This window comes from Protopterus annectens, chromosome 8.part0 (genome assembly GCF_019279795.1).
Source record: "Protopterus annectens isolate FY-2018-M chromosome 8.part0, PAN1.0, whole genome shotgun sequence".
NCBI lineage: Eukaryota > Metazoa > Chordata > Ceratodontiformes > Protopteridae > Protopterus > Protopterus annectens.
The window spans coordinates 1,822,440,098-1,822,459,862 of NC_056741.1; the positions used below are offsets into that span (position 1 = coordinate 1,822,440,098).

Below are 19,765 nucleotides of genomic sequence, written 5' to 3' on the forward strand. Positions count from 1 at the left end.
AATGTTATGAAACTAGTTATCCACCTTGCTATTGTCACTTTAGAAACTGCTCGACCCTTACGGCTAGAGGAGAAGGAGACAAATAACTGCCCTGATTTTCTGAACTGTTTTGTTCTACGTAGATAGGAATGTAACTGTCTGTGAACATCCAAGGAATGTAACATGTATTCTCCTTTGTTAGAATAGTTCAGAAAGAACACTGGTAACTGAATACAGTGTTTAATGTTAGACTCTGTGTTCACTTTTGGCATGAAGGATGGGTTAGCACATAGAGAAACTCTATCCTTGTGAAAAATAATGTATGGAGGTTTAGATGAAAGTGCTTGCAACTCAGAAACTCTTTTACTCTTTTTGCTGAGGTAATGGCTACAAGAACAGAAGACTTCCAGGACAAAAATTTCAAGTCACAATCATTAGTTGGTTCAAAGGGTTTTTGGGTCAACCCTTGCAAAATGATAGTCAGGTCCCATGGGAGAGTGGGATCCTTGAACAGAGGCCTGACGAGAAAGATAAATTTCAAAAATGCTTTATATATCCTGGTTGAAGCTATAGATCCTAAAGGTAGTCCTAAATGAAAACCGGAAATGGCTAACTGGAGATTCCTAGTCGCACAACTGGAACCATCTTTAAATAAGGTCTCATGGAAAGAAAGAATTGAAGAAAAAGGCACTGAAAAGGGGTCAATGTGATGACTAGTGGCCCAAACAGAAAATCGTTTTCACTTGCTTTTATATACTTTCTTGGTGGAAGCTTTCTGGGAAGCTAGAATGATAGTTTTGACATGCAAGGAAAACCTGGTCCCTCTAGCAATCAAGGGAACTGGATAAACCAGATGGTTAACTTGAGGGTGGGGAGATCTGGTGGAGTCCTAGAGTGGGGTGACACAGGAGGGCCGGTTTGGGTTCCAATATCCATGGAGGATATCTCAAATGAGACCAGAGGAACGGGACCCAAATCTGATGAGGCCAAAAAGGGGCAATGAGGATCACAGTACTCTTCAATTGTTTGGCTTTCTGAAGAAATTTTGGGATCACTGGAAGAGGAGGGTAAGCATAAAGCAGACCGGGGGGCCAATCTTGGACTAAAGAGTCTCCTGGGGAACTCTCAAAAGGAGGGATCAAAGTGAAATACTGCTGCACTTGTTGTGAGGGGATGCAAAGAGATTACAGCAAGGGTGACCCCAACAGTTGAATATTTTGATTGCTACTGATTGATTGAGGGACCACTCGTGAGGCATTAGAATGGACCGGCTGAGCCTGTCTGACAATATGTTGGACTTCTCCGGTATATGCATTGCAAGCAGAAAGCAGTGTTAAGAGATCTTCCATTCCCAAACCCTCATGACCTCTTTGGACAGTGGGTATGAATGGGTTCCTCCTTGGTTGTTGATATACCAGATGATTTACATGTTGTCGGTGTGAATCACAATGGTCTCCACAGGTAGACTGTCCTGAAAGGCTTGCAATGATAGGAGGACAGCTCTCATCTCCAGGACACTTATATGCAATCTGGCCTCTAGGACAGTCCATGTGCCTTGGACCATCTTTCCCTTGAAATGCCCCCCCCACACCCTAGGTGGGAAGCATCTGTGGTCACTATGGCTACTGAAGGGGGGAGGATGAAGGGTCTGCCTACCGAAAGATCGGGCTGAATCCACCACTCTAAATGACTTCTGCAAATATTGGTCAACCTGATAGGAACATATAGGGACTGATGTTGAACTGTCCACTGAACATATAGTATCTGGCTAGAGGAACCAAAATTATAGCAGCTGCCATAGACCCCAGGGCCTGTAGAATCAATATGGCAGGAGGAGATGAATGAGTAATATAGCTTGGACCTGAAGAGTCAAAGTGTTGATGCGATGTTGGGGCAAGGAAGCTACCTGCGTTACTGTGTTCAGCTGAGCCCCGAAGAATTCCAAAGTTTGTACCAGCAATGGTTGTGACGTATCTTTATTTATGGCGATGCCTAGTATGTGGGATATCTGGTATAGATAATCCCTGGTCTAAGAAAGTTGACGCTGGGGTAGTCAATTAGGAGCCAATCATCTAGATATGGAAATACCTGAAACCCTTGCAGTTGTAGACGAGCTGCAACCACTGCTATGTATTTGGTAAACATCCAGGGGGCTGTAGTGAAACCAAAGGGCATGGCTCTGAACTGGAAGTGATCGGCTCCGATGCATAAGCGGAGGTGACTTCTGGAGCACCTGTTGATTTTTATGTGATAGTACGTATCCTTCCACAGAGTACATCCAATCATCTTTCCTTAGTAATGGAAGGACAGACTGAACCGTCACCATCTGGAACTTCTCTTTCTTTACATATAAATTGAGTTTGCTTAGGTCTAGGATAGACCTCAGGTTCCCTGTTTCTTTGGTACCAAAAAGAAACAGCAGAAAGTTCCGTATCCTCTCTGTTCGATTGGGACCTCTTGGATAACTCTCTTTTGCAGTTATCTTTTGAGCTCTAGAACTGCCAACTCCCTCTGGCTGGCTGGAAAGTCGGGGAACTTCTTTTGAACTTTTGGAGTTGGGAGACAAAAGGGAATGTAGTATCTTCTGGATATTATGCTTTGCACCCAAGCATTTGTAGTTATCTGGGCCCAGGTGCCTGGGTGCAAGGAAAAATGGCCCCCAATGCCTCCAGAGTCCAACAGTCAGGCAGTGCTTCAGGAGCACTAAAAGGGCTTGTCAGAAAAGGGTTCCCTAAAGACCTGCTTTTGCAGGTGCCCTCTGCCTCTAAGGCGGCACCTCCTATTAAAGTCTCCTCCTCTGCCTCTAAAGGAGTACTCTCTGCTTTGATCAGGAAAGGAACCTTGTGATTTTTCTGTACCAAGTCTTCTTAACCTGTCTTTGATTCCTTGAATAGGTTCATCGAGGGGTGGAAAACTTGACCCCCATGGCAGACAAGGTTTTACCATCTTGTTTGCTGTGGGTCACAGTGTCCTTAACTGATGGTCCAAACAAGGAAGACTCACCAAAAGGGGTATTGATAAAAGATGCCTTAAAGGGCTCTGCAAAATCACAAAGCCTCATCCATGCATGTTTGCGTATTGCAATGCCGGTGCTGGCTGCCCTTGAGGATCCTTCCTCTGAATGAGAAACAAGCCTTGTGGAAGAATTTGCCAAGGAAGTAAGAGTGGTCAGCTCTGGAGAAACCTTATCTAGCTCCTCCTTAGGCAAGTACTCCACCAAGGACTCAGAGTTACTTAACCAGGTCTCTCTGTAGGTGAATAAAATGTGCCAAGTAATTAAGCAGTCTAAGTGAAAAAGTTGCAGAGGCAAAGGTGCACTTACCAAACATGTCCAGCATTCTGGACTCACAGTTTGTTTGGTGGACAGTCAAGCATTGTTGTGCAAGCTCTTTCTTTGTAGCAGCTGCCACCACCATAGTGTCAATGTGGATGCCCTTGCTCTAAAAATTTAAACCCTCGGGGGTGAAAGGATTTTTTCTGGCTATTTTGGCAGAAGTTTTAGGGTGTCTGGTTCCTTCCAGGTCCAATGGGCAACAAGATCTATAAGATCATCTGCAAGGGGGAGTACCCAGGATGTAGATGGGCCCAACCCAAAGGTCTCCAGGAATATGGACTCCTCCAAAGGATTTTTGGATGACCAGCCACCTCTTTGCTTTAAAATTTCTAAGCTGTCTGCAAAGGAGATATTGTCCGGTGGTGATTTGGGAGATCCCTCTCCCTCATCGTAATTAGTATTCTCAGTGACTCCACAGGGGAGTCCAAGTGCCTCCTCTTGCATGTCTTCTTTTGTGGGATCTCCTCCGTGAGATATTTAGGTTAGGAGTCAGAAAAGGAAGGGGCCACCTCAGCTGGAAGGGTCTGGAGGTCTTTAGAGGCGGGTGGCCCTGGAAGAGATGGAAGTTTCAAGGCCCAGATCTGATGTAGAAACATTTGGTAGAGCAGAAGTCAAAGGGTCCAGTGCTCTGTCTGCAGAGAAGGTCTTTTCTAAAACTCAGAAAACCGAAGGTCCCAGGGCTACCCACCCTCACTGCCTTGGAGCCAAAGCCTCGGGGGAAGAAGGATTGAGCATCCCAGAACCCTGTCTCCCAGATAGAACTGGACCTGTACTGTTGAGAACAAATCTCCAAGTGGGCAGGAAAGATCCAATAAAACTGGAGCCAAACCTTGGCCCTCAGATCTGGCAGTGACAACATGGGCCCGGGACACATTCTGATCTGAGGATCTCAGAGCAGAGGTAGTCAAGCTCACGGGCGACGTCGAGGAAGCCAAGGACCTCTGATCTGACCCTGAATCCCTTGGAAGACTGCTGTCCTGGGGCTCCAAAACCATTATTCAAATTGGAGAAGGAGAAAAAGAAGTGGCAGGGACTCTCTCGGATTAATGAGGGGATGGAGCTGGAAGTACCCCCATCTGGATTTGAGCCTTGATAATGGACCTAACCATCTTGTCCATGTCATCGTATAGGCTCCTAGAGAATCTGGAAGAAGCCAATGAGGAAGGTCTTGAGTGTCAAGGGGTTTGCAATATCTTCATCAGTACCGTGGGAGACACAGATCTACTGGACCTCCCAGGTGACCATACACTGGAACCTGGGGATTTATGGAGCTAAGAAGCTGTCTGAATGTTCAGATCCGAAGAAGTAGTCAGTCCATAAGCAGGCTCACTCAGAGCTGTCAAGTCTCTCGGATCTGAGGAAGCTGACATAGATCTCAGCACCAACATCCTCGCATGCGACTCTTCAGGAATTTTGGCAGGAGGCTCTGAGGACACCCTGGATTCCTTATGGTGTCACTTTTTTGCTTCAGAGCCATGTGAGTCTTTAGAGGGGGGTTGAGCCCCTGGATAAGATAGAGGAACAGGCAGAAGCCCTTTCAAAATTAACTTATTTTTCTGCTCTTGGACTGCCTGAGGATTGAAACCCTCACAAATACTGCAAGGAGAATCCAAATGGGCCGCCCCCTAAACAAGAAACTCATTTATCGTGTGTGTTTGAGTGGGGGGTTTTCGTATCACATTCAGCGCATCTCTTAAATCTGGTTGGTTTATCTATTCCTGAAAATAACAGAGAAGAAGAACTTGCTGAGAACTGAACTGCTGATACTGCCCTTGCGAGGTCTGTGTCACTATCCACTATACCTTAAATAACAATACTAGGCTAGAGAGTTATTAGAAAGTTTTTTTTTTTTCAAAGAAGAGGCAAGGCCCGAAGGGACAGGATAAGTGGAGAAAGACTAAGAACCTAATGCATACATATACTTGAAAGAAAAGGGAGGATGGATAGGTGAATTATAAAATTATAAAGTTAGATAAATCTTAATACTAAAAAAAATGCACGTATTTGCTTAGAGCACTGGAGAATGCATCTGTATGCACTGGTGGCAAACAAGTTCTGAGGAGGTAGAGCTAGGGGCAGAGGATTACGGGTAAGGGAGGAACTAGAGCCTGTAAGGTAAAGTCTGTAGAAGGCATCTGAGTCAGATACGCGGATCGGATCTGTAACCCATGAGTGAAGCAGAATGAGAGGGACAACATCAGATGTAGATTTTCTGAAATCTAACAGGAAGTAAAGAAGTTAATGTACTTTTCATATCTATGCTACCTCCACAAGGATGTTATCATTCAAGACGTAAGCTATTCAGTGCAGGAAACAAGGCAATCCAGGGGTCCCTATAAAAACTCTGCCACCCAGTATCTTCCACTATAATACTTTGAAAAATAAAGTGTGGGTCTAGCAAAAAAAACACAGAATTTGCAAACTTTCAGGTAGATAATAAAAATGGTTTTTGTGAGGGTCCTGGATTCCCTAACTTTGTGAAGAATTCAGAACTGATCTTTTTTTTTAACCATGCATTTTCTGTAGCTTAGAGTGGTAGAAACATGCAGATATATAACAAACTTGGATCTATATTATCCCTTACATTTCATATTACTGTCTTAACATTCTACTACCCAAGGAAAAGCAGCAGTCCTCTAGTAAACTAGAAATATCTCTGGTTTTATATACAGGTGTTTACCTCCTATTTACCAGCAACAGAACCACAGCTCACTGCTACCCTGAGTGACATTCCTGAACAATACACAAGCATTAAGCTACACGAAGCTTAACATATAATGTGGTGCCACCCTGTAGAAGCACAGAATCATGCAGTTGGCATTACACAGGGGACTTGTGTTGAGATCACCTGTTCCTGCACTTTTACAGCACTGAGAGTCTGCTCTTTTATATTCATTGACTGATATGTGATGCCAAAGATGAAGTATTTACCTCTGTGCACTTCAAAGTGCAATGCACTTTATCTGCTTCTGCTGAACAGCTGCAGTACTCATTACCTCCGATGTGTCCAACAGTAGATACTTCAGGGGTAAATCACTTGGCCGGCTGCAAAAAACAGGACAAAGCAGATTGTCAAAGCTATGTTTTAGCAGAATGGTACATTTTTAAATAAAAGTGATCCCTTTTGACACACACAAGCGCGAACATAACAATGACATTAAGTTAAGTTAAACAGTGCAGTGCAGTGTGCAACTGTTCATGCAAGTGTACAAGTGTCAACCCATGTTTGGAACATGTTGAAGGTGTGCCCACAAATCATGCAGTTCACCAAATTCCACTAAATATACTTCAGTAAAAGCAAAAATAAAAATAAATGTCAGATACAATCAACTGTTTGCAGTGAGGTTATAAAAAAATACATCTCAGTTCTTTATGACAAAATTCCATTTCATTTCTTTGCGACAAAATTCCTTGGTGATTTACTATGAAATGCAAGATACACTGTATGCTAACTGCCGAGATGCACTCAACAGTAACAACTTCTTGCAAATGTATCACTGTGTCACACCTTAAAGTTTCTGGTACGATAGGTTTCTCTCCATGGACGGTAAGATGATAAAGCTGCTGCTATTACCTATACGTCAATGGCTGTACTAGAAACTTAGGACAAATCAGGAGGCATAAGCGATGTATACTGACTGGGTACCAGACCGCCTGTGAGGTAATTGGTAGCAGATGTTTGCTTCTCACTTCACTCACATAGCTTTAGCAGGAAGAAATTAAAACAACCAGTGAAAAAAGAGTAGAATGCCACTGGTAATGTTACTAAATACACTCTAGTAAGCCCAGAGCCTCAGTGCTTTCGGTCTTTAGCATAATGCGCTGTCAAGAGCTGAAGTCTCTGCAGTGAAGTCACTTCACAGCACTTGTGCCATGAAGAGGTAATGTCTGTGTAATCCAGTGAAGCAGCTAAATATGTTGATGTTTGTATATTTTAACTGATATTTTTTAAGTACTTTAACATCCACCAGCAGATACTCCAGTTCCGGTCGGTACAGCATGTTGTTTAAAAAGCAGTCTGCTTAAACCAATTAAATAACTTAAACATATAATTATCTTATACTAAACAGGCTTGTAGATCACATGTTTAGATGAAAACTAAAGTAATTTGAACAATACTGCAAAGGGCTACAGTTTGCCTCACTTCCCTCCTCATCTCTGTAAAGCTCAAAGTATTAACTGGGACATATGGTGCACAAATGTCCTTTTCTTTATTGAAAAAAGAGACTATATCATTAGACATTACTCCTGCATAGCCCTTTTCAGTTGACTGGGTAAACCCATTGCAACTCAATGAAAGCAGGCTCAAAAAAAAAAAAAAAAAAAACTTTAAAACAGTGAAAGAAAACTAAACCAAAACAATTCACTGTCTCTTTCTCACTGTAGCATATGGAAACTTCCAAATAAAATATACTACAAATGTTTACTGTGAACACTTATCTACTATAAAACACAAGGAGACTTCATTTGAGAATCAAAGAACAAAATTGTTTCTAAACTTTCAAATACCCATATTTTCTACATTTAAGGTTTGAATATTTCCATTACTTTTTTGATTTTGGTAATATTATAATATCATTTGTTGTATTTTAATTTTTTATGTCTTAAAATGTGTTGACTAGGATCACTGAATAGGAATTATATCTAGCTAATTAGTAGGAGGAGCTGAGAAACGGTTTTGTTATTTAAGGTAGTCCCCTACATTCCTCTTCAATCACAAGAGCTTTTGAGTTTAAAACTGTTGTTTGACTGCATGGATTCTTTTGATGTTTTCCCTTACACTTACAAATTCCTGTTGTGCTTTTTAACTTAGTGGCTTTTTAGTTGCCAGTCACTACTGTAAATTAGAGTTTGCAAGCACCTCCCAGTGCCATTTCTATTAGACACTGACTGCTCAAACTGATAAGGCACTCCCATTAAACCGTTATAACTTGAGTTAGCCTGTTTCATATCATTCCATTTCATTCAGTGCACTCTGCAATATTCACAGTGTTAATCTGAACTGTATATTCTTTTTTCTGTATTTCCTTGTTCTAACAAAAATTGAACTGTTTACATTTTCATCTTGGTCTGTGACCGTAGTCTTGCAGATTCCCTCACAGTAATGGGAGAATTGTGAGCTGCTGCTAGATCTGAACTTCATTTATTACATTTCTAATGCATTTCCTTCTGTTTGCATTTTACTTAGTCTGGGAATCTTAGTCTTGTAGGATGACTCACAACAGTGAGAGCAAAGTGAATTGCTGCAGGATCTCAGTCTTATACTTAATACTCCAATTTTTACTATTTAATGATTGGATTCCTCTTTAACTCCTCCCCTATCATCTGTCCTGAGCTAAGCAGTAGTGGTTTGCCGTGCACTGTACAGAAGAGTTGCAATTTTCCATATAAAATTTCCTCTGCTATTTTCGCAAGTATCTAGCTGAGTGTAGAGCAGCTAGTTTGTCCTCAGAGGAGTATTATCCTAATAGTGTTGTTTCAGATCAATCCTAGACCTTTCCCCTTAGCTCAATTATTCCAAACCTCGATTGCACTGCCCTTGTAGATCACAAAAAAGCGGGCCCACAACTATGGATGTGCACTTTCTCTATAGCTGTAGCCAGCCTGGTGGAGATGGACATCTTGAGACAATGTAGCAATTGTCTCATGTTTACTGACAATCACCTTATTCTTAAACAGACTGAAACATTATGTGACAAATGTAATTACACTACACTAAAATATGAGGCAAATACGCGGATAGTTCAGAGAAGTATGTGTAGCAGTGTTTGTCTGAATGTTACTTACTACTATCAATTGACACTTATTTTATAACTGGAATTAGTATGCTATTTCTTGGATAATGTTTCTTTGGTTAGGTCATTAAATATTCTGTGTCTACTGACAAGGAGTGATGGTAACTTATTCAAGACCAAGTCCACTTCTGAATCTCAAAACACTGAAATTTCAAGCTTCAGTATCTCGAGACCAGAATGTCAAAAGTGCAGTTTTGCAAAAATGCACTTTAACGAATCTGCATTTCTCAAATTCGTGGTAGGTGTGGTGTGGTGTGTAGTTTATTGTGTGCTGTCTCTTTAAGGGCACTGTGTTCTGGGATTTCCACATAGCGTCCGATGTCTGGTTATGTATGGAGATTCAGGTAGGTGTTTAGGTTTTTTCAGGATTTTGAGTGCAAATGTTTTAGGTTTTATTTTTTGGGGGGAGTTTTACCTTTAGTTTGGGTTCGGTAGGTGAGAGAGTGTGCATGTTAATGTTGGAAGAGGTGATTTTTGTACATGTATAGTGTGTGTGTGTGTGTGTGTGTGTGTGTGTGTGTGTGTGTGTGTGTGTGTGTGTGTGTGTGTGTGTGTGTGTGTGTGTGTGTTAGTGAGTGTAAGTATGAATGACAGTGTGCAATGGGAGTGAAGGGCACATACAAGTGGGTTTTTGGTTTTTATTTCGAGTAACTGCAACTTTGGAGTTGTTATATATAAGCAGCGGGGGTGTGGGGGCAAAATCATATGTTTGTGTTATTTGTTTTTATCTACTATTGTTTTTGTTTTTATATTGGGGTGGGTTGTGTTACTACTTTTGTTTTTTGGTGTAGAGTGTTTCAGTGTTTCAGTGTTGTGTGGTTTCCTGTTTTTGTAGTTTCAGACTTCTGGTCATGATATACTGAAATTAAAAATTTCACTATTTCGAGTTTCAGAAGTGGATCCTCAAGACCATATCATCAAAGAGGCTGAATTGTAATGTGGGGTCAAGTGAGAAGAGCAGGTACTCAAATTTCTTCACAGTTTAAAAATTCCCAGAGTGTGATAATGTAAAAGGTCAGTTAGAACCAGCTTAAGCCATTAAAAAATATTTTTTCAGCAAATATTAAGTTTTATGTTTATCTCTTTCTAAGGAAGGTAACATTGGACATTGTTCACATGTTTAAGTGCCAACGAGTGAATAAATTCAGGAAAGAAAGCATTTCTATTGATAGCAAAATTATCGGCTTATAAACACGCATACATTCTAGGATTTTGTGCTGAGGATTATTAATGAAAACAGAAAAGGGGACCTAGCACTGGACCCTATGAGCACCCCCTACACAGAGGAGAATATAAAGGCATGCTGTAACACATCATTACACTACAGTTCTGACTGAGTATATAATTATGGGAGCAGCTGAGTGCTTTGGGAACACAGTCATATATTCCCAATTTCTTGAGTAGATAGGGGAAGGGTTGGCACAGATTCAGATATCTACAAAGCAGCAGCTGTTATTTATGCTGATTCCATATCTGACTATATGAAGCTGGGGAAGGATAGAACAGCGATGATAGTGTTGCAGCATGTTCTGAAGCTAAGCTGTACATCACACAGCACCCCACAGGTGGGCAAGATTTGCTTAGCTGGAGTAGATACTGTTGGTTCCAATATTTTGCCAGTAATGGTCTGAGCTGGGGGTATGTCAACGGTGGCTGACTGCAATAAAGTAAAGAATTTAAAATAAATAAAATACACCAAAAAACAAGCCAAATGGCTCAAAAACTTGTAAACAATAATAAAAATAAAAAAGTGAGCCACCAAGGCAGTATTTACGTGAAACACAAGTTTATTTAACATTAAATACTGTTAAAGTAAAACCAACTAAGTGCTTTCGCCAAGAAACATGAATTGGCTTCATCAGAGTCATTCAGACTCAGTGTGCCACTCAACCACAGCCCATAAGGCAAAACAACGTTCCCAACATACTAGTCATAGGTGACTCTATAGTCAGGCACACTGACGTACCACTCACCAGGCTAAACAAGAGAAGGTTACTGTCAGCTGTCTGTCAGGTGCCAGGATCTGCCATATAACTCACGCACTCAGATCACTCCACAACAAGTACAAATATAACTCTGTCATTGTCCATGTTGGTGTAAAATGACCTGAGACGTACCTGTCTGCACTACATGAAAAGAGACATGGAAGAGCTCTCTGATCTTGTAGCCCAGGTAGGTATGACCCTAGCTCTGAGTAGCATCCTGCCATCGCCCAGAATGATACTGCAGTACAAGCACAAAATAATTGACTTCAACAATTGGCTAAGCTTCTGTTGTCATTCTAAGTGGATCCAGTATCTGTCTGCCTGGGACAACATGGTTGACAGACCATGATGCTTTGCCAGAGATGGCCTGCACCTGTCACCACTGGGATTCTGAATACTGGCTAAGGCTCTTGCCACCCCTACAGTGTCTTTTTTAGGTAAGGTTCAAATGACAAATTCAAACAGGAATAGGCAAGCAAAAACTGAGGGTAATGCTACTCAATGCTAGAAGTCTAAATCTCAAAATGCACTCCCTCAAGTCACTCCTTAAAATGGAGAACATTGATAACTGTGCAGTGACTGAGACCTGGTTCAAGGCTCCAGAGACCATCTCTGCATTACTAGGCTATAACTCATACCACACTTTCCAGCCATCTAACCTGGACCAGAACACCAAAGGCAGAGGTGTGTCCATATTCATTAAGGATATCCACACCACCAGGCTAGTTGCTCAGCATAATGCATCTGAGGTTATCCAAGTGCAACTAACTCTGGGCAAAACTGCAATCCAAATTGTAGCTTGGTACAGATCCCCCACCATGCCCCAGGATTCCCACTCCTCTTTTCTTGATATACTGGAAAATATTAGGGTTCAACCAAACACCCTAATAATGGGCGATTTCAGCTACCCCACCATTAACTGGGAAAACTACTCATGTACCAACTCCTTTGCTTAACGCTTTCTGGAATACATAAATTCCAAAGCCCTGGATCAACTTATCCATACTCCCACCAGGGGAATAATATCCTAGACCTAGTCATTACCAACATGAGTGACCAGTGTTCCACACCTGAAATCAACTCCTCATTGGTCAGATCCAACCATAAGCTAATCGTCCTAGATATCCACATCCCACCTCCACCCCCCATTAAGGAAATCACGGTAAAACATTTATCCAAAGCCAACTTCATGCTTCTTAAGACAGAAGTGGCGAACTTCATAACACCCATGCAGATGGAAAATACAGTTACGACTGCTGAATCCTACACAAATGCACTCTATAAGCACTTACACAAGTGCATGGATCGTGCCATCCCAAACAGAACCAAGACGCTATCCTCCAAAAAAAAGGAAGCCAATCTGGTGGTTCCCTGCCATAAACAAACTCTACAACAGAAGGAAGAAACTGTTGCAAAAGAGAGTAAAATCCCATGAGTGGAGGAGCTCCCTGGTCAGCCTTAGTAAGAAGCTGAGTTCCCTTATAATATCCTCCAAAGCTAGCTACGAAAACAAAATCACCACTGATTCTAGGGACAACCACAAAACATTCTATAGCTATGTCAGGAATCTCAATGGCAACACCCAGATCTGCTCTGAGTTACAGCAAAACGGCACGAAAATAACAGAACCAACTGATATTTCCAACATCCTGGCAGATAGGTTCAGTGCTAACTTTACCCCCCTCTCACCCCCTAAAGGGCCCATATCTATACAGGAAGAATGCAGCGTCCCTGTAATCACAACTACGCAGGTAAAAGCTGCAATCTCTAAAGCCAAAAACACAGCATCCATGGGGCCAGACAACATACCAGGCCTCGTTCTACACGAACTGCAGAACGAACTGGCTCCCCACCTAAGCACCATGTTCAATCATATCCTCATGTCAGGCTTTGTGCCCACTGAGTGGCGCACAGCAACAGTTATCTCACTCCACAAAGGGGGAGTCACCACTGATCATGGGAACTATCGCCCTATTAGCCTGATGAGCCTGGTCTGTAAGGCCATGGAATGTATCATCATGGAGCTCATAAACAAAGACATTGGTAACCTCCAAACTCTGGACCTCACTCAGTTCGGGTTTGTGAAAGGCAGATCATGCCTCCTGAAACTGATCAACTTCTTTGAGGCAATCACCAAAGCCATAGACGAGGGTAAGGTGGTTCACACAGCCTATCTTGACCTCGCCAAGGCTTTCAACATCATCCCCTAGGTATAAATTCTTACGTCACAAGATGGGTTGCCAACTGGCTCACTAACAGAACCCACACTGTAAAAGTTGCAGACTCCAAATCTGACCTCAAACCAGTAACAAGTGGAGTACCACAGGGTTTAATCCTGGGACCTCTCCTGTTTGGTATCTACTTCTCTGAAGTACAGGCTAACACAGAAGGCCTTTGGCTAACGAAGTTCGCAGATGACTACAAACTAGGAGCCATGGTCGAGTCCCCAAATGATGTGGACATCCCACAGAAGGGCCTCACTGAGACAGATGCCTGGTGTCAGAGCTATGGCCTCAAGCTCAATGCCAAAAAGTGCATTGTCATCCCCTTTGGTAAAAACTCTGTACTCATGAACTACCAGATAAGCGGCAGTCTACTTAATGATGAATGTGTGATAAGAGACCTTGGGACCCCGGTGGACAGTAGTCTCTCCTTTGATAATCACATCGCCACAGTAGTCAGGAAATCCTTCTACATGGCACACCTCATCACAAAAGGGTTCTCATCCAAGACAAAAAGAGGTCATTGTTCCCCTCTACTTGACACTCATTAGACCCATTATAGAGTACAACGCCCCTTTTGGAATGTACCTCACAAGACATCTGCAGCAGCTGGAAAGGCCACAAAAATACCTCACAAAGAAGATTACTGGCCTCAAACAGATCCCCTACACTGACCATCTCAAAAAACTCCAGCTTTACTCCGTACAATATCACCTAATCCGAGATGTTCTCTGCCTAACATATAACGCTATGTCAAACCCAAAACTGTTGGACATGCTACACTTAAAGAAATCCCAATCCCTCCGAGCTACATGCTCTAGGGACCTAAACCTTGTCACCACAATAAACAGGACATGCTGGAGGGATAGATTACTGTCCCAGAGACTTCCCATACTCTGGAACAAGCTACTCATCTATGTCAAGCAAACTTCCTCATTAGCACTCTTCAAGAAAAATCTTGATGAACGGATGGGAAATAGGAAATACACCCCGGGGATAACTTCTACGGCTCTGCTCGACAGGGACACAGGAAAATAACTTTCTTGGGTGGCGTAAAACAGGGAACCTTGTTGGCTAGGCTTAATTAGGCCTGTGGGCCAATAGCCTAGTACCTACTATGAACCTATGTAACTTCCTTTATATACTCTAATTACTTAAGCAATTATTCATGATTTTACTTGCATCAATGAAATTACCCTGAATAAACTTAAAGGCATACTTCCCCTGAATATGTAATATACAAAACAACATGCTGCGAACCACAACAGTCAATACATTCAAGATAAAAATATTAGTGTTGGTAGTAATAATGAACATAAAAATATAAAACACTGTTAAAAAATAGACTAAAAGTGCAGAAAATAATTGGTCTGTTAGTTGCAGTCAGGTAAGTGTTGTCACGGTACACTTGAAATTAAACCTCTGCTGCCATTTGCTTCAAAAAGGGAGCTATTGAACAATAGTCATTTAAACCTGGCTTGCAACAAGCATTTAGTCTCAGTTGCCATTTAGTTTCTTTGGCTTTTAATTCTAATTTATCATCCCCACCTCTAGAGTCACTCTGTACTCATCAATGACAAAAAATAAAAATCTCTTGTAGCTGAGACATTCTAAAGTGTGAACATATAAAGCATTGTTCATTTTTTTATTTTTAATGTCTCTACGGTGGTCAGTAATGCGATCCCGTAGCTTTCTTTTGGTCTTACCTACGTAGAAACCAGGGCAAGATAAGCATGTAGCTAAATAAAACCACCATAGTGGTTTTGCAGTTGCACCTACCCGGGCATCCTACAGTGTGTTCAAAACTTCCTATAAAGACATTCATACCATCATTTATATTTTTACATGTCCTGCAAGCACCACATTTATACATCAAGGACCTGTGCTTGCCTTGTTTTCTGTTGACACTTTCAAGAATATTCTTTATATTATGCCCTCTACTGTACACAACCTTAGGTTTATGCCCCAACTTTTCCTTCATTTCACTGTCAAAATGAGTTTCCCATATATTATTAACACTTGATACCAAGTTTGATGTTTCTGTATTGTATTGCAACACCAGAACAATTAGTTATGTACTTACCATAACGATAGATGTATGTGGTCCATCTCACCTACATTCATTACTGACGAGCTCGGAGCCGAGAATCGGCTCTGACTCGGCCGATAGTTACTAGCATGAAGTCTCTAATTGGCTGGGCTAACCTGGTATCCCAAGATGCACCACGCCCAAACCCCAGATCTTGTTTGCCAATCATATAACAGTGTTACATACACAACCTCACAGAAAATAACACAAGCAATAAGAGAGAAAAAAAATAACATCCTCAGTAGGGTCTAAGAACGTAATTTCCTCCAAGTCCACCAGGAAGGGGGAAGGTGGGTGGGTAAGTAAGAATGTAGGTGAGATGGACCACATACATCTATCGTTATGGTAAGTACATAACTAATTGATGTAATGTGGTCCTATCTCACCTACATTTATTACTGACGGGACAGCATCCCTAGCACCTATATCCTGGGAGGCTCACGGAAAAATACTCCTGAGCAACGTGGAACCAAAGGAAGCCCGACCTCTAGATGCCACGTCCAGCTTGTAATGAGAAATAAAGGTGTGCGGAGAGGTCCAGGTGGCCACAGCACAGATGTCATCCAAAGAGAGCCTAGCATGATAAGCTACTGAGGCAGCCATAGCCCTGGTAGAATGAGCCTTAACCGGGAAAGGTAAAACTCTGCCTGCTGATTTGTAAATAAAAGAAATACAGTCCGTAATCCACCTAGCAATAGTACTCTTAGTCACAGGGCTACCCTTCTTGTTCTCTGAAAAGGACACAAACAATTGATCCGATTTCCTGTGGAGTTTCGTCCTATGCAAATAAAACCTTAGCTGTCTATGTAGATCCAGCTGGTGAAATTTGAATTCCGCTTTGTTTGAAAATTTTGGAAAGAAAACTGGCAATTCAATGGATTGATGAAGACAAAAGGTGGAAGATACCTTAGGAAGGAAGGAAGGGTTGAGTCCTTATGGAAGATCAAATAGGGGCTTTTAATGGAAAGGGCTTGAAGCTCCAATACCCTCCTGGCTGAAGTAATGGCGACCAGAAAAGCTGTCTTCCAAGACAAATATTTTAATTCACAAGTGGCAGCTGGCTCAAAGGAAGCAGAAGTTATGGTTTGAAGCACCAAGTTTAAATCCCATGGCAAGACTGGTTGTGCTACTGGGGGACGAAGTAACCAGGCTCCTTTCAGGAAGGCTTTACAAAGTTTATGGCCCATAAGGGAAGACTCATATGAAACATGAAAATTAGAGATGGCCGCTAGCTGTACCTTAATGGTAGAGGGAGCAGAACCCTGTCTGAAGAGCATAGCCAAAAAAATCTAAGACCGCAGATAAGGGGGGCTGTGAAGGGGTGTAAATTATGTGCTTGAGCCAAATAGCAAATCTCCTCTATTTGCTAGAGTATATTTTTCTAGTGGATGACTTGTGGGAGGAAGACAGGATATGTACCACCTCAGGCGAAAAAGAGTGTAGTCTGACTAAGGATGGAAGTGGAGAAGCCAAGCTGTCAATATGAGGGTTCGTAGTGATGGATGGAACTGCCCCGACAGATGATTCAATAGGTCTGGAGCTGGGTCCAGAGTCCAAGGGCCGTCCACTGTGTACTTCTGAAGAAAGGGAAACCAAACTTGACAGGGCCAGTGTGGTGCGATTAGAATCATCTTGCTTCCCAAAGAAGTTGCCTTCTGAATCACTCTTGACAATAGAGGAAATGGAGGAAAGGCATAAAGTAGACCGGGGGGCCAATCGTGGACTAGAGGGTCCCTGGGTGACTCCCCCTGAGGGGGGATCAGAGTGAAGTACCTGCTGCACTTGGCATTGAGGAGATGGCAAACAGATCGCAGCAAGGTTGACCCCACCTGGAGAAGATCTGAGTTGCAACTCGGTTGTTCAGGAACCACTCGTGAGGCATCAGAATAGCACTGTTTAGCCTGTCTGCTATCACACTGGACTTCCCCGGAATGTGCATTGCCACTAGAAAACGTTGGGAAGACACCGCCCAGTTCCACACTCTCATGGCCTCTCTGCAGAGGGGATAGGACTTGGTTCCTCCCTGCTTGTTCAGGTACCACACAACTGACATGCTGTCGGAAAGAATAGCAATCGTTCCCTTGGGAAGAGACCTCTGAAGTGCTTGCAACGCTAGTAGCACTGCCCTCATCTCAAGGACATTGATGTGCAAGTGTACCTCATGGTCCTGCCACGTGCCTTGGACCGTTTTGCCCAGATAATGCCCCCCCACCCTATCTGGGAAGCATCTGTGGTCACTGTGGCAGTAGGAGACAGGGGGGTCAGGGGGCTCCCTTTGTCCAGATTGGGTGAATGAAGCCACCAACGTAGGTCCTGTAGGCACTGTTCCGTGATAAGAATCGAATGAGACAGAGGGAATTCCTGAAAGGACCACTGGACCGACAGAAGCCACTGGAGGATCCGTATATGTAGCCTGGCTAGCGTTACTAGCATGATGGTAGCCGCCATTGATCCTAGTAGTTGAAGAACAAGTCTGGCCTGGACTTTCTTGAGGGGTAGTAAGGCCAAAACTTGAGCCTGTAGCACTTTTATTCTTTCTGCTGGAAGAAAAGCCCTCATTTGGACGGAGTCTAGCTCTGCGCCGATAAATGCAACATGCTGTGATGGCTGCAAGACAGATTTTTCCCAGTTGAAGGTAATTCCTAGGCATTGGCCCAATGTGATGGTAGCCTTCATTGCTCGAACGAGTAGATGCCTGTTGGGAGTGGTGAGAAGCCAGTCGTCCAGATATGGAAACACCTGGAATCCCTGACGTCTCAGGTGAGCTGTCACCACTGCTAAACATTTGGTAAACACCCTGGCGGCTGTGGTGAGACCAAAGGAAAGGGCACAAAACTGGAAATAACTGGCTCCCAGCCGGAAGCGTAAGTGACTCCTGGATGCCTTGTTTATCTTGATGTGGTAGTAGGCATCCTTGAGGTCGATGGAGCACATCCATACTTCTGTTTCCAATAAGGGAAAAATGGACTGAAGAGTGACCATTCGGAACTTGGACTTCAGGACGAAGCAGTTTAAATGGCTGAGATCCAGGATGGGTCTCAGGTCCCCTGTTCTTTTCAGCACCAAAAATAATCTTGAGTAAGTTCCTGATCCGATCTGGTCTGAGGGGACTGGTTAGATGACTCATTTTTCCAGCAGCTTTGAGACCTATAGCGCTGCTTGATCCCTTTGACTGGGTGGAACGTCTGGGATTTTCTTGGATGAGGGAGGGAACGTGATAAAGGGAATGGTGTAACCTCCGGTAATTATTTGGAGCACCCATCGATCCTGAGTGATGCTTTCCCAGGCTTGAGGGTGCCTCGAAAAACGTCCCCGACCGGCTCCGGAGTAGCACAGTCAGGCAGTCCCTCAGGGGCGTTGGTAGGAGGATCCACGAAAGGATTTGCGGTCTCCTGAGTTGCAGGGGCCTCCCCCAACCCTAAGGCGACGCCTTCCAGAGTAATTCCCCCCTCCTCTGCCCCTGGAGGGGGGGGTCACCATGATTGGCAGGGAAAGACTTCTAAGACATCCTGAACCACATTTTCCCTCCCCTCTGTGCCTTGGGATAAGGCCTGGAGGGAAGCAAAAAACGGGCCCCTACGGCAGACAAAGTCTTACCCTCCTGCTCACATCTGGTGTGAGTGTCTTTTACTTTGGGTCCAAAGAGTGAGGACCCATCGAAGGGAGCATCCGTGAAGGAAGACTTGAAGGCCTCCGCGAAGTGACACAGGCGCATCCAGGCTTGCCTCCTGAGGGCTACGCCTGAGCTAGCTGCCCTACCCACCCCCTCGGCCACATAGGATATGAGCCTCATGGACGAGTTGACAATAGAGGAAAGGGTAGACAACTGGGCGTTGACAGTCTGATTCACCGCCTCAGGCAAGTTACCCAATAGGGTATCTCCCAATTCTTTGAGGAGATCCCTTTGGAGCCGAGTAAAGTGACAAAGGTAGTTTAACGACCGCAGGGTAAAGGCCGCTGAAGACAGGGTACACTTCCCATACCGATCCATACTCCTGGACTCCTTGTTAGGAGGATGAACAGAAGCAGAAGCCTCTGCAACTTCTTGCTGAGTGGCAGACGCCACCACCATGCCATCTACAGGAACTCCTTTAGTTAAGAACTCTTTTCCTGGAGGTGCAGACAAAAACTTGTTTGGGCGGCTGGGTACCGGTTCCACGGAGTCAGGATGTTCCCACACCCTTTGACAATTAAGGTCCAACAGTTCGTCGAAGGGCGGAGACATCCAGGAGGCGGAAGGTCGGGCTCCGAAGGCCTTGAGGAAGACCGACTCCTCCTCAGAGGGGGTTTTGGAAGGCCAATCGCCTCTCTGCCTCAAAATCTCCAGGATGTCAGAGAATGAGACATCATCAGAGGATGAT

The 19,765-nt window shown here is 43.5% G+C and overlaps 1 protein-coding gene across 3 annotated transcripts in view; it reads right to left on the reverse strand.

The window, feature by feature from the left end:
* ST3GAL2 (ST3 beta-galactoside alpha-2,3-sialyltransferase 2) overlaps window positions 1-19,765 on the reverse strand; it is a 1,330,536-nt gene that overhangs the window by 960,570 nt on the left and 350,201 nt on the right. For all 3 annotated transcript variants that reach the window (XM_044081313.1, XM_044081311.1, XM_044081312.1), the window contains exon 2: window positions 6,245-6,358. The gene's annotated coding sequence lies outside the window, so the exon portion shown is untranslated. The remainder of the gene's footprint in view (window positions 1-6,244; window positions 6,359-19,765) is intronic.